At 42.9% G+C, this 22,177-nt stretch overlaps 1 protein-coding gene across 4 annotated transcripts in view; it reads right to left on the reverse strand.

Moving 5' to 3' along the window:
* Positions 1-21,014, reverse strand: part of RBM47 (RNA binding motif protein 47) — a 156,758-nt gene extending 135,744 nt beyond the window's left edge. For 2 of the 4 annotated variants that reach the window (XM_015561034.1, XM_015561033.1), the window contains exon 1: positions 19,408-21,014. The gene's annotated coding sequence lies outside the window, so the exon portion shown is untranslated. The remainder of the gene's footprint in view (positions 1-19,407) is intronic. The other 2 variants (XM_006759313.2, XM_015561032.1) reach the window with 2 other exon arrangements.
* Positions 21,015-22,177: the final 1,163 nt, after the last annotated feature.

A 22,177-nucleotide genomic window follows, 5' to 3' on the forward strand; every position in this document is an offset into this window, starting at 1 on the left:
CACTCCCCAGAATTTAGCAGAATGACCAATAAGTGTCCAGTCGCTGCTTTAGTCATTGCTTCTCAAGATAATAAGCAGGACACTACCATACAAGGCTTGGAGAGTACCTTATTTCCTTAAGGGGGAGGCTCTAAAGTACCAACCCAGTAGCAAAAAATCTCATATGCCCTGGCACAGTGCGGGGCTGGGGGTGGGGGTGGGGAGCACCTCTGCTGAGTATTAAGACTGTGTGCAAAACAGCATAAAAAGCCTTTTCTTTTGCTTGAGAATGAAACAAGCTTAGACTTCGTTTTCTTCTCTCTCTTGTCAACTAGGCTTGTTATGCCGGGCAAACATGCAAATCCCAAATTTAGATACTGTTGGACTGTCACCATCTCTGCTCTAGTAATCACTGTCCTGCCAAAGCCATTGTTAGTAAAGCAGGTACAATTCTAAGATCCTGGCATGGAAGCCACACTCTGGGTGAGCACATGCTGTGAAGGAAATACAAGCTGCAAAAATCCCATGAACGTGGCACCATGCAACGACGCTGAGGGTCTGACACGCACACTCCCCAGAGCCAGCCTGCTAATCCTGCTGTCGTTACTGCTTTGGGAAAACAAGATGACACAAAATAAGTGCGCTACCTGCGATGTTGGGATACATTTCCCTACCTCTTCTTTTTATATCCACCTTTGCTGGGGAGGCTGGTGTGAAATAGAAAAAGACCAGAACCTTGATTTAGAACACCCAGGTTAAACTGGGAGAACACCCGGGTTAAACTGTGGGTTCCATAGGAACTAAGCAGATTCCTCATGGAGCCTCAGTGTCCACCTCTATAAAATGGGGATTGTGAATATCACAGCAATGCTGTGAGGATTAAGTGAGATAAAGGGAGGGACAGTAGTGTACAGAAGTGCAGTATGGCTTGAGGCCAACTACGTGAAAAAAATGCAAACATGTTCAAAAGAGCTGAAAGGAGAGGTACCAACGAAGCTAATGTAGCTCCTTGAGTAGGAGCCCGGGTGATTTTTCCTTCTTTGGTAGTTTCCATTTTTCTATACTTTCTATAAAGAACATGCTTTGCCCCTGGATGAAGTCCTTGTGATCTGGTTTCTCCCCACCTCTTCAGCCTCATCTCTCTCTGGGCTCAGAGATTCCCCCTAAATGGCAACTACTTGTTGTTCAGATCTCTGAGTCTCTTCCAAGACTCATTCAAGAATTACCTCTAACTCTGGAGCCAAGCTGCCTGGGTCCATCTTAGGCAAATTAGTTATCTGTACCTCAGTCTTCTGGTCTGTAAAATTACAATAACTGTATGTATCTCCTAGTGTTATGCAGATTAAATGAGTGAATCTTTGTAAAGTTCTCAGAATAGCACCAGACGCCTAACACGTGGTATGTTAAGTGTTAAGAATATTAAAAGGTCTTATCTTTATGAAGAGTTCCCTAAACATCTCCCTTTTCCCCAGCTATGCTTCCTCAGGTTGAACGGATGCTACTGATTCCTAATAGCATCTAGAATATTTTATGGCACTCATTTAAATATATATAAATATTCTTGGTTTTTAGAGAAGGAGGAAGGGAGAGGGAGAGCGAAACATCAATGGGAGAGCAAAACATCAATCGGCTGCTTTCTGCACACACCCCTCACTGGGGATTGAACCCACAACCAGGAATTGAACTGCAACCTTTTGGTTCATGGGATGATGCCCAACCAACTGAGCCACATGGGACAGGGCTATAGCACTCATTTTAAAGTGTCATTCTGTCTGTACTAGGCCATAAGCTCCTTCAAAACAAAGTAAATAGGCACAAAAATAAATGGTTTTCAGTGAATTCATGGGTGAATAAATAAATACGTCCATTAAGAAAGCACAAAACAACATTTTTGCTTACGTCTCACCTTGTCTGTGAGCTCAAGAACCCATTTGTTGGTCTGGCTCAGTGGATAGAGCATCAGCCTGTGGACTGAAGGGTCCCAGGTTCGATTCTGGTCAAGGGCATGTACCTTGGTTGTGGGCACATCCCAGTAGGGGGTGTGCAGGAGGCAGTTGATCAATGTTTCTAACTCTCTATCCCTCTCCCTTCCTCTCTGTAAAAAATCAATATTTATTTATTTTTTAAAAAAACAACTATTTGTGCCTCGAATGTCTAATACAGAATCCATGTCCAAAACACATGGAATCTTCAAGAAGAGTTTTGGAAGCAAATTTCAAAGCACTATTCAAGATTTGGGTAAAACCATACATTAATTGGACAATCTGTTCATCATGTCAAAGATATCACGGATGAGATATACATATATATCCAATATCATCAGCGAAGTAACTGAAATAATCAAGCTTTGGGTGTTGGCTTTCCGTACTTCTGTTTGCCTCTTCAGAACAGAAAGATGGAGACTGAGACGGAATAGGACTCAAATGGCAAAAGCATGAAGGATCAAGAGAAACAGAACACAATTAAATCAGCTTTCTCTAAAAGCCTGAAATTGGCTTCAGAGGGAAGAAAAGTAAGCACGTTTAAAAGGGCCAGTAAAAGTGCAGAACAGTTGTTCCTAAAGACAGAAAGCACTGAAATGGAGATAAGTTCCCCAGAATTTAAATGAATTCATTGATCATAGATCTGTAATGTCTGGGTGTGAAGAGATAATGGTATCTAGGGCCCTTATCTGACTGGCATTCCAGGAGTGTAACTGGAAAGTCCACGAATTATATTCTCCAAAATACATCAGCCCCCTCCTTATCCAGTTTTGCTTTCCAAGGTCTCAGGTATCCACAGTCCATCACAGTCCAGAAATATTAAATGGAAAATCCATGAAAGAAAACAATTTATAAGTTTTAAATTGTGCCCTCTTCTGAGTAGCATAATGAAATCTCACTTGGTCCCACTCGGTCCCACTCCATCCCCCCAGGACATGAATCATCCCTTTGTCCAGCATGTTGACAAAATATATACACTTCTCACCCTTTAGTCACTTAGTAGCCATCTTGGTTATCAGACTGAATGTCAAGGTATTGCTGTGCTTGTATTCAAGTAACCCTTATTTTACTTAATAAGGCCCCAAGAGTAGTGATGCCAGCAATTCAGATATGCCTAAAAGAAGCCAAAAAGTGATTCCTTTAAGTGTAAAGGTGACTATGTATTTAAAAACCCACTGTATTTAGAGTTCAATGTTATCCAAGGTTTCAGGCATCTACTGGGGGTCTTGGAATGTATTCCCCAAGGATAAGGAGGACTACTGTATATCCCATAAAGCCTGAAAGAAGCAGGAAGCAAATGCCCTAATCTACCAGGGCATTTGCAGAGCTTTTGTGACCTTAAATGACTCAACCTGGCATAACACAAAATGTTTTCTTTGGTTGTAACAGATTTCTTATGGAAGCTAGGTAAACTCAGCTTCCCTCAGCCAGGAACAACTGCAAACCTAAATGCATTTATCTTTCTTCCCCAAATCTACAGGACATCAAATATTGACCAAAATGTTTCCGCAGAGGGAAATGTCAGCCTAGTACATGGAGTTCATTTCTAGCCACCCTTTAATGTTTCTCGTTTTTCCAAAGCTGTGGACAATGCATCTATATCCCCGCATGTATTCATTTGCCAGCTCTTCTCTCTCCGTGGAGTTTAAAGCACAGTACAAAGGTTTTTCATTTTAAATGACTTTAAGATACAGACTTGATAAAGCATAGAACAACTTCATTCTACTTAATCTCAAGCTTCAAACTTTAGGTCCAAAAAGATTCTACTAACAAACTTTCTCAAAGCCCAGCTCTGTTAGAACTTTACAAATACCAAGACACCTCTCAAAAACGAAAGTCTAGCCCAGCCGGTGTGGCTCAGCCGTTGAGCACGGACGCAGGAACCAAGAGGTCACCGGTTCAATTCCGGGGCACATGATCGGGTTGTGTGCTCAATCCCCAGAAGGGGGCGTGCAGGAGGCAGCTAATCAATGATGTTCTCTCTCATCATTGATGTTTCTATTTCTCTCCCTCTCCTTTCCTTTCTGAAATTAATAACATATATTTATACCCTTCAGTCCGCAGGCCGACGCTCTATCCACTGAGCCAAACCGGTTTCGGCAAATATATATATATTTTAAAGTCTAACAAATTCTGGAAATATTTAGTGACATTCAACTAAGGGTGAATTCTCACAACTGGAGAAGGAAGGAGTGAAGTGACTGACATTAGTCACCAAATCCATGGCAAAGGGAAAAATAAACTATGAATTGAGGCCTTTGCTAGCAGGCTGCTGGTGAACACCGCACCCCAAGGACAGCGTGCAATCCAACCTTGTCACTGACCTCCTTCCCCGGATTCCTTCCCAGACTCTGGATCTTCAGAAAGAGATAAGGGTAACCACTAAAGAAAGTTTGAACACCTCGGATTCGGGTTCTGGAAGGCTGTAGTGGAAGTGGAAGACGAAGGCTCATCTAGAATGGGGTGTCCCAAGCTTGGCACCATGAACATTCTGGACCAGATAATTTCTTGTTCGAAGGGCTGTCCTGTGCATTGCAGGATGTTCGGCAGCCCTGCCCCTCCCAGATGGTGACAACCAATAACGTCTTCAGATATTGCCGAAGGTTCCTTGGAAGACAGTCTCCCCCAGTGGAGAACCACGGTCTAGGTCAGTGATGGCGGACCTTTTGAGCTCGGGGTGTCAGCATTTTGAAAAACCCGAACTTAAATCTGGTGCCATGTTACATATAGAAATTTTTCGATATTTGCAACCATAGTAAAACAAAGACTTACATTTTTGATATTTAGTTTATATATTTAAATGCCATTTAACAAAGAAAAATCAACCAAAAAAATGAGTTCACATGTCACCTCTGACACGCTTGTCATAGGTTCGCCATCACTGGCCTAGAACCACCCCAGACACCAGCTATATTCACTATGTTGAATGAATTCAGGAGTCAGGAATCAAGTCTGTAAGAACTTTGTAAGATTTGGACACACCACCTAACCTAGCAGTTTCCTTCCTGTGATTAAACGCCAGGGTGCCTGCCCGTCTAATCCCATAGCCCCAGTTTATTCCCACCGCCCTGATCTTTCCTTTAGACATCTTACAAATAGCAATCTCTGATAGATTTGAACGATGAAAGTAAAAAGACTTAGAAGTCGAGAAATTCGGGGCTGTGCAAAACATGTCTAGTCCAAAACCTCCCTTCCCTTCTATCCAATTTTAAGGACAAGGCAATTGAAAGCCAGTAACGTGAACCATGCCATGTCCAAGGGCACGTGTGTCTGCTAAGCCAGCAACAGACCTCAGTAAGAAGACTGGGTTCTGGTCCAGGGGTTTTCCCAGCCCTCACTTCGGAAGCCTCACAATAGTCTGAAATCCTGACCACTATTTACCCTGGTCAAGTTGCTTGGCCTCTCAGTGCCTCATTTCCACATCTGTGAAATAAGAATAATAGTAGGGCCTGGCTGGCATGGCTCAGTGGTTGAGCATCAACCTATGAACCAGGAGGTCACAGTTCGATTCCTGGTCAGGGCACATGTCTGGGCTGCAGGCTCAATCTCCAGTTTGGGGCGTGCAGGAGGCAGTCGATCAATGATTCTTGATCATCATTGATGTTTCTATCTCCCTCATTCCCTCTTTCTCTGAAATCAATAAAAATAGAAAGTAAATAATATTAGGACCTATTTCTTAAGGGTGGTTCTGTTGATTAAATAAGGTCATGCCTAGCAAACAGAAAGTGCTTATTCAATGTCAGCCATTATTATTAGTCATTATTATTTTGTTTTTAGCTTCCAACTTCAAATATTTAGTTAAAGACAGCCGTTCAGCAATTACTCAGACGCAAGCCTCCTCCTTTCTCCATGAGATTATTGTAGACATACATTATTTAACAGCTCCTCACCAAAGTGTATTTCTTATCAAAAACAGAATTTGAACAAATGTGAAACCTTCAGGCACTACTTTTGGAAACTGACCCATCTTATACAAAACCAAAAAGTACACCATGTGGCTCAATTAAGAATAATAAATTTGATTATACCCCATAGGCTCACTGGTGTTGACATACCAGAATGAAAAGCTACAGCCATTGACAATTTCTATAGCCATGATTGCAAAACAATACCCAATACCTACCATCCCTACTGGTTTATGACTTTTTAAAACATTACTTTTTTTAAACTGAAGTTTTCCAGTGCGTAAGACCAAAATATAGCATTTTATTCCTACAAATTTGGAAATACTTGCTCAATCACTCCCCCCCCAAAAAAATAACCACTTTTTTTGGGGGGAAGAGGGTGCGAGGGCGGGGGAAGAGCATACAGTGGTGATGCTATAAGCAGATAAAGCTTCCATTCCTCTAAGCTCCAAAAGGCTTGTGCCTTATTTACCATCATATCCCCAGTGCTTGCTCTAGAACAGTGGTTCTCAACCTGTGGGTCGCGACCCCTTTGGCGGTCGAACGACCCTTTCACAGGGGTCGCCTAAGACCATCCTGCATATCAGATATTTACATTACAATTCATAACAGTAGCAACATTACAGTTATGAAGTAGCAACAAAAATAATTTTATGGTTGGGTAACAACACGAGGAACTGTTATTTAAAGGGCCAGAAGGTTAAGAACCACTGCTCTAGAAGCTCAAAAGATGAGTTTGCAAGAGAAATAAGCCTTTCACAACATAGTTTAAAATGAGCCTGTACTGGCTTCCAGTTTCCATTCACATGTCATGCAGAAGTGCGGCAGGCCCTTTGTAAAGTTAGGTAAGGAAAAGAAAAAATATATTTGCATGTTCTAAACGGATCCATTTTTATTGTCAATATTTACAGCATGAATCAGCATGCCTCTGGGTGATTGTAACTCAAGGAAATCCACTGTTTCATCCTGTAATATTTTCTTTTATCTTTTGTAATGTGGGTGAATTTTTGTTCATGTATGATTTACACTTAGTTTTGAATATCAAATATGTTATTTAATGTATATTAAGTATGTACAGTGGGGCCTTGACTTACGAGTGTCCCCACTAACGAGTTTTTCGAGATACAAGCCGTCTCTCGGCCGATTTTTTGCTTTGAGTTGCAAGCTAAAATTCAGGTTATGAGCCAGCTTCAGATACCCCACCTCTAGTTGGCGCAGCGAACATCACAGTGAACGCCACAACATCAGCCCAGCATCACGTGTCTCACTCGTTCACTTTTTGATTTGACATACGAGTAATTTGAGTTATGAGCTCCGTCATGGAACAAATTAAACTCATAAGTCAAGGCCCCATTGTATATTAAATATGTATTGAAGTTTTAGAGATCATTAAGTATATTTATATTAGTACACAAACTAATGTTAAATATATAATATAAATATCAAATATACATTTAAGGTTTCAATATTACATATAGGATTAATTTGAATTAAAAGATTGCTTGGTGATTGAAACTATACTTAAGATTTTTTTTAAATATATTTTATTGATTTCAGAGAGGAAGAAAGAGGGAGAGAGAGATAGAAACATTCATGGTGAGAGAGAATCATTGATTGGCTGCCTCCTGCACACCCTCTACTGGGGATCGAGCCCACAACCAGGGCATGTGCCCTTGACTGGAATCGAACCCGGGACCCTTCAGTCTGCAGGCCGATGCTCTACCCACTGAGCCAAACCAGTTAGGGTCTTAAGATTTTTTAATGGGACGCAGGGGGATAAATAGGGATGAAAAGAGACTTTACTTTGGGCGAAGGGCACATGATGCAGTGTGCACATGCTGTTTTGTTGGGTTGTACACTTGACACCTGCATGGTTTTGTGAACCAATGCCACTCCAATAAATTCTATAAAATAAATAAATAAAGACTGTTAAATGTTCGATCCTTTAGCCCACCCCCCCTCAGTTTCCTATACACGGTAGCTGCTCAATTTAAAATATTATTTTGTCACCCTAGCCAGTTTGGCTCAGTGGATAGAGCGTCGGGATTTTATGAGGCATCTCAGTAAAGATGCCCCAAACTGAACTCTCAATTCGCTCTGCCCTCCTCCAACCTGTTCTCGCCCATTGCACCCGGTACCTCAAGTCAGAATTCTTATTTCTCTCCTTTACCGCTACATCTGGGTTATCAGCAAATCTTGCTATTCCTGCCAGTCCTTGGTGAAACTCCTGCCAGGGCTGAAGTGAGGCTGTAAAAATGCAGTCGGATGCACAGAAGAAATTGCATCCATTTGACCAGCTTCTTTCCACCTCCACTGCTACCCTCCAATAGGAACTCAAATATTCATGCTTTGTTGCTGGAAGCCGATCCACCCTTGCTGCTTGTCGCAGTCGCTGCAGGGAAGAAACATCTGCACAGCTTATGTTTCAAGGGACCTGGTGTATATGACATATGTTCGCTCCCCCTCTTAAGCACTATGTGTTTTAACCAGGACCACCTCCCTGAGAAAGGTTGTTTCCCCAGGTTAGGGATTGACAGGCTAAGGAAGAGAATAAATCTGTAAAACCCCTTAACTAAGTGCCAGGCGGGTAGTTAATCACTTTCACTATGAACAATCACTGATGTAATTATAGAGGCATGCTTATAGAATCAAACAGTATAAATATAGATGTAACAGGACAATAAAGAGAGAACCTCGCCATGATGATCAACTGAACGCTGCCTCCATGTCATTCCTTCTTCGCCGACTCCATCCACACCTATGGGAATCCCTGGACCTGTTGGGACTGGACCCCAGCACTTTGCTGGGACAGCCTCCCTCCAGCCAATGTTCACCTAGTTAGCTCTTGACAAGTAAATCCTCTTTAATGGCTTTCCAATGGGCTTAAAGAACAACACACATACTCTTTTCCATGGTCCTGAAGGGCCTATATATGGTCTCAGTAACCCCCACAGCCCTATCTCATATCCATCGGCTCCCAGCGCTTAGATTCCTCAACATGCCATGCTTTTTCCAGCCATAGGACCTTCACAAATGCTACTCCATCTGGCAAGGATCTTTCTATTCATCAGCATGACCTCCCTGGAGGAGCCTTCTGGGATCACTCCAGTTAAGAATCCCATCTACTATTGTCTAGTACCTGCTGGTTCCTTCAGGGCACTGAATCCTATCTCCATCACCAAAGAAAGCTCCATGAGAGCAGAGGACTTCATTCTCCACTGCATACCTAGCACCTAGTGTTTGGCACACAGTAGGTACTCAATAAGTAACCGTTGACTCTATGTCTACATTAGAAAAGTAGGTCTTTTCAATGTCTAGTTTAATAAATTATCATCTTTATTTTTTACAAGTGGACCTACATACTCGTTCTATATTTTGATAAATTTTTCTAAATCATAAGTAATTACCACTAGCTCCTTCTACATAGTATATTGTTAAAGACAGGTCTGTCTAATTTAACATTTATATGCTATTCATTTTTAATTTCCCATTTGGTACATATAGTAAGTGATGAAGTGATTTGCAGAAAGTAGCATAAATGCTAGTTGTTTATTAAATATATTTCATTTTTTTAAAAAGTGAATGTCTTTTATTTTTTCATTTATTTTTATAGTTCATTGATTTTTTACAGAGAGGAAGAGAGAGCGATAGAGAGTTAGAAACATCGATCAGCTGCCTCTTGCACACTCCCCACTGGGGACATGCCCGCAACCAAGGCACATGCCCTTGACCGGAATCGAACCTGGGACCCCCCAGTCCACAAGTCGACGCTCTATCCACTGAGCCAAACCAGGCAGGGCAATATATTTCATTTTTAAAAAATTCCTCAGCAAATTTTCCAGTTACTATCAATTGTGATAATAGTTTCCAAATCAATTTAGAAGTGAAAAAATACCCAATAATTCTAAATCAGCCACAAGCCATGATCAACAAGTCAGAAATAACCATAACCAAGATCTCCATGTACCTTCAGCAGAATTTATATAATACTAGAGGCCCGATGCACGAAAGTCATGCAAGAGTAGGCCTTCCTTCCCCCGGCTGCCGGCACCAGCTTCCTTCCCGCACCCGGAACCCAGGCTTCCCTCCGGCGGCTGGCAGGCACCCAGGACCTGGGCCTTTCTCGCAGCCCCGGCTTCATTCGGAAGGTCATCCGAAAGGACGTCAGGTCTAATTAGCATATTATGCTTTTATTATTATTATAGAATTATTATAGATTACTTTTTTTACTGCAAATAACCTTCCTGGAGTATATACTCACCTTCATGACTGGCTCTAGGGTCCCCAAGCCTAGTAGTCATGCGTTTCTACCCTCCACTGGGGAAGGTAATTTCCAGTGCCGAGTTATAGATCTACATAAGGCAAGTGGACACACAGAGGGAGCTGTACTTTCAAAGATCAAGAAATGCAGTTTTAAAAAACCAAGGTAATTGTACAAAAGGAGAGAGTGAGGCCGAGGCTAGCAAACAAGTGTGACAGATCAGAGTTACTTTGCCACTCAGTAAAAGGCAAGAGCAAGGTTTTGTGTAAAGGTCTGGGGAAATAGTGAAGACTCGGCCAATGACACCAGCACTCTTATTTCATGTCAGGTCAAGTTAGAATACCTAACTGAGCTCTGCAATCGAGAAAAATCTAGATGGAATCCTGTAGCAGCAGTTGGCATTTGGCAAAATCTCAAAGGTCAGAAGAGCTAGTGAAAAAAAAATTGGCCTTGACAGTTAACTTTCAGAACAATCATTAATTATAATTAAATGATAATAGAAAAAGTAATAAACAATATAGTAACATTAGTTAGTTAAGTGTAATTATCTGTAGGGCATGCAATTCACAAGCCTGGTTCAAACCAGAGGGCTGTAAGAATTGGAAATCACAAAAAGATTGCCAAAGACCAGGTTTTGATTTGGAAACAGGGAGAAGTGCTGAAATGATTGCACCATCACCACACCAAGACCTCCCTTGCTCATTACTTAGTCATCCACCTCCATCAAGGGCTCTGGGTGGCACAAAAATAATGAAACCAGAGAAAACAGGGCAGCTTAATAGGAGAGGTGTGGGAGGAAATCCATGCTTATTCAGAAAGGTGTGTTCATGGTTGTATTTTGAGTAGAACACGCAAGTTATATGACACTTTCAGCCATACCTATGCTGTATAAAAGCCTGTGTTTTATTCATTCATTTAAAAAGTATTTATTGAGTGGCTACTCTGCAGCAGACTGCGCTAAGATGCTTGAAATAAATGAAGCAGACATTCTAGTGGAGAAGAGACAAGCCATACTAATAAGTATATGGTATTTTAAAAATAGAACAGGGTAGAGAGATAGAGGGTGCCAGCAGGAAGGAGGAATTACTGTTTAGATGGAGGGAGGAAAGGAAAAACCTGAAGGAGGTGAAAGAGTGAGCCACGCAGGTATTTGGAGAAACTGATTCAGGGAGAGGGAGCAGCCAGTGCAAAGGCCCTGAGGCATGAAACTGGCTACAGCAGAGTGAATAAAAGAGTGAGCGATAAGAGTTGAGATTAAAGAGGCAATTGGATTAGAAATACGTGAGTGCCTCAGTGGCTTTAGAGTGAGATGGAGAAGCACTGGAAAGTTTTCAGCAGAGGACTGACATGATCCGACTTCTGTTTCGAAAGAGTTGCTCTGGATCCTGTGTCAAGAACAGAGGTGTGGATGAGGGGAAAGATGGAAGGAAGCAGGGGGAAAAGATAGCAGATTCAACAGTTCCACTGACTAGTTCCTTCACTAGTTATAGCCAATGGGAAAAGGGCAAGACCTTTCACACCTTACTAGGTAGGTTGTGTCAGAACACAGACATTAGCATTTATTTATTTGTTTGTTTAAAAAATACTTTTATTGATTTTAGAGAGTAAGGGAGAGGGAGAGAGAAACATCAATGATGAGAGAAAATAATCTATCAGCTGCCTCCTGCACGCCCCCTACTGGGGATTGAGCCCTGACCAGGAATCAAACCAGTGACCTCTTGGTTCCTTGGTCAACCCTCAACCAGTGAGCCACACCTGGCTGAGCCTGGGTGTTAACATTTAATTTCAGGGTCTGTGTGCTCCCACAGTTCCCACCGAGGGAGTGACCCCTGGTTTCCACAGTGGGAATGGTACTGGAAGCATATCCCAAGAGCCCTGCCTTCCCAGGCTCGGATGGTTATGAATATGGAGCAACCGCAGTTGAAAGGCACAAATTCCATTAAAAAGTAAATATTAAAAAAATCAAACTCATAGAAATAGACAATAGATTGGTGGTTGCCAGGGGATGAGTGGGGGGTGAGGGGGAAATAGGTGACTATGATCAAAGGCTACAAACTTGTAGTTATAAGAATGAGTAATTCTGGGGACCTAATGTACAGCATGGTGACTATCAATATATATAAAAGGCTAATATGCTAAGTGTCCCCCTGCCCATCCAACCGGTCACTATGACCCTCACTGACCACCAGGGGCAGACTCAACACAGGAGCTGCCATGACGCACACTGGCCATTTACAGAGAAACAGCAGCACAGACCTGGCGCCGACAAAGCAACACTCGGCTTCCCCAAGTGGGACCCGCCACCACCCAGAGTGACAGCCCACCAAATCACAGCCGACACTGCCAAGACCCCATGGCACAAAATGCTGCCCACAGCCCAGCCCGGCCTGGAAATGGTGGCTGTGGGCACTGGGTAACAAAGTCACATAGCAACACCTGGCTTCCTCTCCCTAGCGACTAGCCTCCTTGGAGTTTCTTCAGCCTAGGAACACAATTTGCTTTATAGCCAGGTAGAAACATTTCACACTTTAACCAAATGTTTGTGAAGCGTTTTCACATCCCTCATCTCCTTTGATCCTCATCAGAAAGCAGGTCTAGTTAAGCAAGTTTATTCTATATCTATAAAAGGCTAAGTTGACACACGCATGCGCTATACATATAAAGTTCTTGCTGGCACCAATTGTACACAAGCATTTCCATTTGTCATTGTCGATTGTGAATTTAGTTGACACTTCTATTATAGAGGAAGGGCAAATAGCAATATTAAAATATTTCTTCTAATTAACTTCCTTTCAATGTGCACGAATCCATGCACCAGGCCACTAGTAGTTAATAATACTCTATTGGATATTTGAAAGTTGCTTAGCAAGTAAACCTTAATGTTTCAACATACACACAAATGGTAATTATGTGAAGTGATGGATGTATTAACTAACCTTATTAGCATAGTTATTTTTCATTATATATGTGTATCGAATTATCACATTGTATACCTTATTTCTTACATAGTGTTATATGTCAATTATATCTCAATAAAGTTGGGTGGGGATGGGGGAAGTTCCAGGAGGGACAGGCATAAATTCCACTTATCAGTACTATCTGAGACCCACAATGTAGGGCAAAGAGCAAAGACGGTCCCTGGGCCAAACTATTGTTTGCACCAAGTGGGAAGAGCTGACGTGTTACTGCATTCTCTTTGCTCTGCAAATAGGATTTCACTAGAGGCAATTGTCTCAGTACTTCTTTAGCCACCTGTCCTTCCTCAACTCTTTTCTTTAGCCAAGAGAACACCAGCCCACCAGGAAAACCGCAGCACTGGGCTCACAGACCTGTACCCTCACCTGATATTGTTCTTCTTCACTTGGCTTTTGTTGTGGTTGTTCATTTTCCCTAATTTAAGAATATGCACATTTTTCTATTAATTATCTAATAAATTCCTTCTAACTCTGAGAAAATATATTTTCCCCCTTCTCATAGTTACCTAGTCACAAGGCTGGGCCTTCTAAAGACTGATAAAGAACAGAAAAAGAGGAGCGTATGCATTTTTACACAATGCAATGGGCACCTAAGCGTTGTAAGAGATCGACCCTCCCTACCCCAGGCCGCCCCACCCTGACAAGCTTTCAGAGGCAGGGCTGTGGATAGGGCTTAGGTTCTCATCCCTTCCTGCCTGAGTTCATTACAAGTCATTCAGATAACTACGATGTATAGTACACACCATGGAATGCAAAAATGTTTCTATGTGTGTTATCTGAACAAATAAATTCTTATTTTATGAGCACTCACCTATAAACTAGGGACATTGAGGGATGCAAATGTTATTCAGATACAAATCCTGCCAATAAGGAACTTCATTTCTGTCTGGTAGAAAAAACAGTATAGGAACCAAAGTCAGAAGTGATATACGTAAGTGTGCCATGAGAAGTACACAGATGAGGCACTATGGCAGTTCTGAGGTCCCAGATTGCATATTATACTTATGACTAGTTAATACTAACCAATAAAAACATAATAAGAACTACTTAAGTTTGATGCATTAAGCTCTTTCACACAGAAAATGTCTACTTTACATCAGTCATCTTCAGAATCGATGCTGCTTGCAGCCACACACTTGATAGTCTCACACTTGACAGATATGATAGAGCATCATTTCTTTTGTTTCGGACATATCTAGTTTACTGAGGAAGGGAAAATGCACCTGCATCATTCTAAGTAACATTTTCTCCATACAACTAATATACAAAAACCAAAACAAGCATCAAAACAGTGCCTGCCTACAATGGCAACGGCCATGCATTCAAAGCCAAGGAGTGATGCTGGGAAGAGGATCCTGGATTCCAGCCAGCAGAAGAGGTCACAAACGACAACTCCTACATGGTTAGAATAGTGAGACAAGAACTCAAACCCAGAATCGCATTCAAACATGATGTACATACACATCATACTGAGTACATGCCAGGCACTGTTCTAAGCTCTGTTCAGACAGCAGATTAATTCATACTAATATATTAGTGTATGCCAAGTATACTTTAACAACAACCAAAAAAACTAAAGAGAGAGAGATTACATAAGTTTAATTAATATCTTCAGAAAGATTACAGAAGATCTTGTACAGACTAAGATCCAAAATGAGAATAGTCTGCTAAGAAAATGGAGTAATGAGAGAATAAGCAATATAAGACACATTTCAAATATAAGAAGGCAATCTAAGAAGTTGAATATGCCTCTATGAGGCATTTTAGAAAGAGAAAAGAGAAATCTAGGAAGTATATACAAAAATAATTTTTTTTTAATGATCAAGATTAATTAATTCAATTCTTACAAGACGCTGCCAGGTCGGCGGTTTATGATTGGAGAAACTGAGTCACAGAGTGTTTTGTTTTGTTTTCAAAGGTAACCTGCCTAAAGTCCCATGGCATGTAAGGGGCAGAGCCAGGATTTGAACCTAGGTTATCTCTGCTCCTAGCCACTCTGCCATGCAGTTTGAATTTAGAGCCAATAGCCATCCCTTCCCCCCGCAATTGTCATTTTTCACACCGGCTGACGCCATTTTCTTGCTTTCCACGTGTGATCAAATTTTGCTGATTACCCTGAGAACAAACTAGCTCATGAGCCGAGCTCTCCTGGGCATCGGCGTGTTGCAGCTTCAGCCTTTCATAATCTAACTGGACTCCACAGTAAACCCGCAGCCACCACGTCCTTCCTGGGTAAGTCTACATAGTAAGATCATCGGTATGGAGAAATATAACACAGAGATTAGCTGGGAGAGTATAACAAACAACACAAACATGAGGCCATTGAATTTTCTGTTAATAATAAGTTGCAGTGCCCCATGGAGTTTTCTGTGTCACCAAATCCTCCCGGTCGCCGTTATACAAAGGCAACTTTGTCTTAAGAAGGCTTCTGGGAAGATGGGCCTAATCTTGGCAAGGGCTTGGTGTCCCAAGAACCATGTTATTATTTCAAAGACTAAATGACAACAAACAAAAAGAAATATGATTTAAGCCATCTTTTCCAAAGGCACAGTGCTAGCACGGACACGGATCCTCACTTTCAGAGACATGAACATTTCACCTGAGCTCGAAAGGCCCAGATGTACATTTTCAGAATGGCAATCAAATGATCTCAGAGAACGAACACCTGAAAAAAATCGTCATTTCAGTAAATAGTTCTTTATGTATTTTTTGGCACGGTGTGAAATGTTTTACAGGAATGGCCGAGCTGGATCTCAGTGCTCTGAAAGCTGAATGCTTTTTGTTATAATTTTTACAGGTTGGCATTTCCTTGGTCAGGTAGAAGCGTCCTGTTCCTGTTTCACCTGCACAATGCCCCGCATTCATTGTACACCCACCCGCTGCCCGTTGGTACATATAGTTAACTCTTGCTCACCCAAGCATGGATGATCATGGGATCGGCTGGTCTTTCTCCCCAGATGGTGGGAACGTCCAGATTCCCAATATTGACTATTAGCCAAAGCTAAGCACAAACAGGAGGCTACAACTGTCAGCAACTCCCCTTTCTCCAACGTACACCCACCAGGCACTGACTATGGTGCTTGGCACTGAGCTGCCACGTTCATAAGAACCACAGACACTATCCCCAGAGACAAATACCATGATTTGAAGAGAGCAGAGATTGTTTCCTTGATTAATATGAATGGCTACAATTTACAAAATAAAGTATATATTTTGCACTACCAGGAATCTGCTGAGACCAAAGGATTGGTATTTTCCCCAAATCACAAAGAGTTCTCAGGATTACATTAACACTTCTCCGCATGCCATCTCTCTTATGACCTTCAGCAAGGTGGGGAATTGTACTTTTGATTTCTAAAATGACTCTCTCAAAAACGGATAGGGTTTACCCAAAGGGCAACTATAAACTGTGGCTAATGATTTCTATTAAAGTATCAATTTACTTATGGTTTGTATTTTACAGACATATAAACTGTATACATCTAAGCACATTTCACAAATCATTTTGCATGAACTAAATTCATATAATGACAAAAACTGAATATTCACAACAAAAAGATTGCTCACATTATATACATAAGTTATAAAAACTAAGCTGTGGGTTTGGTTTGATTTTCCAGTTGTCCTTAAATCACTGCAGAAAGTAGAGGACGGACACAGTGGGAGTGAGGTTGGGAGGCTTGTGCCTTTTGTAATCAGTTTACTTTTGGTTGTACCAAGAGATGATATCTTTAACTCATTCAAATTACTTATCTATTGCACTGCCCTAGGAGCATGTGAACTACAGAAAGTGAGAAAATGAGCCTCAAGTCCCTACAGTTGACAGTTCACCTTCAATTTCAGAGGACACTGGTCATCTCCATGCCAGCTTTCTGGTAAACTCTGCAGTACCAACAGTGTTTGCAAATCACCTGTTTCTTGGCTATTTATTCCTCCAGACATTCTCTCCCCTTCTACTTTCACTGGAAAATTTCTCCTTCACCTCCTTTTCAGGGCAAAATATAAGAGGTTCTGAAAAGAGGGGGTTCACTGACTTCGAAGGGAGGTATCCCCCCTCTGTCAGCTCTCCCTCATACAGATGCTGACAGACTAGAAGGGGAAGCAACTCTGACAGAAGTGGAAACACTCAGAAATCAAGGCCAGGTGACCTCAGGGGCATTTGACTGACAAGACGATTCAGGACCACACACAAGAAGTGGCAGGGTGCCATCGCCCCCTAAATCCCTCCAGCATGAGAAGTTTCCAACAGAGGGAGGTGGCAACTGAACAATGAATTATTGTTATTTCTATGGTAGTTCTTCCTGGAGATTCTAAAGGCCCCTATCTCGTAAACCTGCACTGCCGTTATTGAAAACCTTTTTCCGGCTGTTCTTTGAAGCAGTACCCTGAGCAGGTGGCTGACTAATGCACACCCCTTAAGATATTAAACCAGAAAATCAACATCATCTTAAGACACTGAGACTGCTCCCAAGAGGAAAAATATATCTCTTAATCAGGCCAGCAGCTGTAACGTTCCAATAGAACCTTTAACTTGGCATCATTCTGACAACCATTTTTAAGCTGCATTATACCTTCACTTCGACGTCACAAATGTTTGGCCCACAATGCTAGAGTCATGAAAAAAATGTATTGTTTCTCTAAGTCTTAGGAATTCCAAATTAAAGCCCTCTTCAGAGTCAGGTTTTTTTTCCAGGATTACGATTTCTCTGGGGAGATCTAATCCCAGCTTCACTTGAACTTGGGGTCTGTCTGGTGAGGCGCTCTCCTTTCCCCCACCAGCACCCCAGTCTCCATTCCCCTGCTGGTCCTGAAAACTCAGACGTGACTTGAAATGTGTGAAATGTGTCGCTCAGAAGGGTGGAAACCTGTCTGAAATAGTCAAATACTTTCCTATGGCTCCACCACTGGGAACGTGACTTACTTTTTTAATCTTCAGATCAAGAATAAAATTTGGAAAGCAAACTCATTTTGTAAAAGAATTCCATCTACTTTAACCTTTTAATCTCTGTTTCAATGACCCAGTAATTAAGTCAAAGAGGCCCTCCATCAGGGAGTACATCAGAACAGGGGGAAGGGTTAGGTGGAGAAGAAAGGATACAAAACCCCAAACTTCTTTCTTTCCCCTCCTCCTGATTTCCCGTTCAGACCAGGTTGGCTTTGTTCCCTGCCAAGACTCCAGCTCATCCATTTGGCAAAGATGATTATTTAAATTAATAGCGACACAATTTCCCGCAAAGTGTTCTGTCATTGCCGAGGTGGGGTACTTTGGCTTGTCTAGGGGTTATGCTTTATGCCACTGACAACACCTCGCTTTTAAGAACTGGCACCTGAAATTCTCAAATGCTCTTGGTATAGTAGTTCTAACTGTGCTTAAATCTGTGGCCACCTCTTCCCGTCTGTGTTGTCAACCCTTTTGCTATCCCTCCTCTGAAAAATGCATGTGATCCAGCATTAAAACTTTTAAAGAATACATTTCAAACCTACATTCATGCTAAAGAAACTGGAGTGAGTCATTCAAATGCCACTAAGAAGAAAAAAATAATTATTTGATTTTTCCCTTCAAAGCAGTATGGCCTATAAGAAGTCCCTTGAGGACACAATCTTTCTATCACTTTGATAAGCCTCAAGATAGAAGCCATATCCCCAAATGCCTTGAGACAGTAACCAAGAGTAACTGAACTTTTACCTAATTAAAAAAAAAAGGAATAATTTATTTGAAAAATTCCATTTCATTTATTGTAACCGATTTCTTAAATATCTGGTGACTGGTGATTGGCCAGCTGTCATAATTCATCAGTCCCACACTTTTCTGATTGAATTTTTAACTTTAAACAACTATTAGTAAGCCTCCAGCCAGTGTTACCTTTGGAGGTAAATTACTACTCGAAGACACCCCCACCCCCTTCCTTAACATTTAAATGAGATGGCTGCCTGGTTTCCTCAATCTCGCTTTAATAATCTGAGTCTAAAAAGTCACCTGTGCCGCGAGATGGCCACAGCATGTGTTTTCAAGGGTGACAAGAATCTGTTGTTTTGTATGGAAAAGGTTCCATCACCACAGGAAACATGAAGCTGATGACTGTGTATGATTTTTCTGCTTTTCCAGAAGCTGACGCTTTAAAAATCTTTTTATAAACCATTTCTCTCCCACGACATACACGAGAGTCACAAGGAAGGTTTCGGAATGAGGGATATAAGGGCCAAAGAGAGAAGAAAAAGAAAAAAAAAATTTTTTTTTTCAAAATAGGGACCCAAATGTAAGATGAAGCAACAGTAGTTGGAGGGATTACCAAAAACCGCCTTACCTTTGTTATGTATTTGGAGTCGCCCCACTTCAGAAATTAACACCATTCATTCACAGCCCGGTAGCAATTGACAAGGCTAGCAAGTCACCTACAACATCTTCCCGGCCTCGCTCTTTTTAATGTAAAACCACAAAGAGGAGTGTCCAGCTACTCCCCCACCGCGCCGCTTAAAGCAACAGGTCGTTTTAGGCTCAACTCCCAGGCCCTGGGAGTTCCAGTTTGTCAATGTTTTGACTTTGGAAACCTGCAGAGAGAAGCTCTCAGCGAGGACAAGTCCCCGAGCCGGGCTTCTCGCCGTCCCAGGCTGCACCCTCCGCAGAGGGAAGCAGGAGCGAGAACCAGAAGGCAGCCCTCGGGGGCTCCGCTCCTGGCAGGAGTGAGACTGGGAAGCGCGGCGATCCTCCTGGCGGGACGGCGCCCGGTGCGCACCCCGGGGAGACGCGGCCCGGGAGCCCAGCGGCGTGCGGCGCAGCGCCCGGGAGCGCTCAGCGCCTGCTCCCCGAGCCCTTCCCGGTCCCCTCCTCCCTCCTCCCGCTGCCCTCCCCCGCCGGGGCCGTTCGCCTCACAGTAGCAAGGTTGTCTCTCGTCTACTCCCTTCCCTTAAACTCACCAAACCAGATTTTTACTCTCAACACCGAGAACTTCCCGTAAATCTGCACTGAAATTTTATCCTGCTCGCTGAGCCTCCGCTGGCTGAAGGCCAGTGCAACATTCCTGTTGTTTTCGGAGCCGAGATACCTTTGCTGAAGGTTAACAAATAAGTCTGCCGGGATGGGAGAGATCGGGGGGCCTCGCTGCGGGCCGCCCGCCCCGCTCAGACGCCCAGACGTGAGCCCAGAAGTGACACCTGCTCCACCAGAGAACAGCGATCCGAAACCGACGCCCGGCCCCCGCCGGGCTGATCCGAGAAACCAGGCAGAACCACGTCTGCGGAATAAGGAACCTGCAGCTGAACCACGAGCCGATCGGCACCACCCACCCCTATCCCGGCCCCCGGTAAAGACGGCGTTCGATCAGGTAGGATCAGAGCGAGCACCGTGGCCGGCCAGACGGAAGGGGGACCCCCCGGAGCGTCCTTACCTGCAGGCGAGCGCCGCCGGGACCAGTGCAGGAAGGAGCGTCGCGCGGACCGAGGCCCGACCTTTGCCGGGGGCCTTCGCAGCAGGGCCTGGGGCCTGGGTGCCGCTCGTTCCCAAGTGGCTTAACTGAGCGCGCTGTGTCCTAAAGTTACAGCTGGTTTCTAGAAAGGGAACCAGAAGACACTGGACTGTAGAAACAGCAGCAAAGGCCTCCCGTCACCTTTCCTGATCTCGGAGGAGTTGGTTCTGACTCCCACCCCCATCCTCATCCCAAAGAAGCCGGCAATCTGCGCCCCACCCCTCCGCGTTACCTGTTTACACAAGAGTTCAGGAGCCTCGCGCATTTCAATGGAGCGCTAAGCTTGTTTACAGGCGCGTAATCGGCCAACAGGAATCGAATTCGGTGACTAAACAAACTAGAAGAGGAAGCAGGAACCACCAGGAACCTAAAACGGAGTTGTGATTTCTGGTTGCAATGTCATGCAACTGAGAAAAAAAAGAGAGAGAGAGAGAGAGAGAAAACTGCTGTTTCTCTTTGGGCTACTTTACTGAAGAACTAGTTCAAAAAATGTTTTTTGATGGTTAAATGAATTAATACATACAAAGAGCTTGGAACAAGTCCCTGCCACTTAGCATTAGCTGGCTTTATTATTATTAATCATTATTATTATTTGTACTATGGCTTTATTTTTTTTTCTGAAGGGGAGAGGGAGTGATCAGTGTTAGATAAGGCCATGAGCAATTTTTTTTTAAAACATCTCCCAGGGTCAGTTTCTGGAAGATTCCAATGATGAAGTGTATTTTGGTTTTTGTTGTTTGTTTGTGTGTGTGGTTGTGTGTCCCCCCCCCCCTCCCCAACAGTTTACTTTGGGAAGAAGGTTCATGTAAAGGAGTGCCCGACTGATTTTCATCTCACTGAAAAGCTGCAAGATTGACAAGATACGGGAGATAATCAGGCTGTGCATTCCAAGAAGCTCACGAATGGAGGGGAAGCTCTGGACCCAGCAATCAACCCTCCGTGTGTGCTTCGTTCGAATATGGATTTAGGCATTTGATTTGCTCTCTGGCCCTGGGAGGGTTCCTTATCCTATTCAGTTAGAAACTGATGCTAGCGGTGTGAAATAGGGCTGTGAAAACTAGTATGAAATGGGGGGAAATAACTTTTAAACCTCTCATGAATATTAAAAAGTGATTATTGGAGCCCTGACCGGTTTGGTTACATGGACAGAGCGTTGGCCTGCGGACTGAAGGGTCCCAGGTTCAATTCCGGTCAAGGGCATATACCTTGGTTGCCGGCACATCCCCAGTGGGGGGCGTGCAGGAGGCAGCTGATCGACGTTTCTAACTCTCTATCCCTCTCCCTTCCTCTCTGTAAAAAAAATCAGTAAAATATATATATTTTTTAAAAGTGATTATTGGAGGCTAAAATGTGCCTACATTTTAGTGCCTACGGAACACCCTTTTCCCTCCACTTAGCTTCACTTTTAAAGAAGAAATCCCTTTACATCAATGAGGCCCTTTGTACTTTACCAAGCACTTCACCCACCTCATCTGATCTGATCTTACAAATCAATCCTAAGAGCTACTTTATACCCCTTTGTAGGTTAAGACACTAAGATCAATTAGTTCTAAGTTTCATTTCATGGTGTGGTGGAGACTAGCTCATGGTTCTAGTTAAATCTAAAAAAACA

Source organism: Myotis davidii, unplaced genomic scaffold (assembly GCF_000327345.1).
Source record: "Myotis davidii unplaced genomic scaffold, ASM32734v1 scaffold235, whole genome shotgun sequence".
NCBI lineage: Eukaryota > Metazoa > Chordata > Mammalia > Chiroptera > Vespertilionidae > Myotis > Myotis davidii.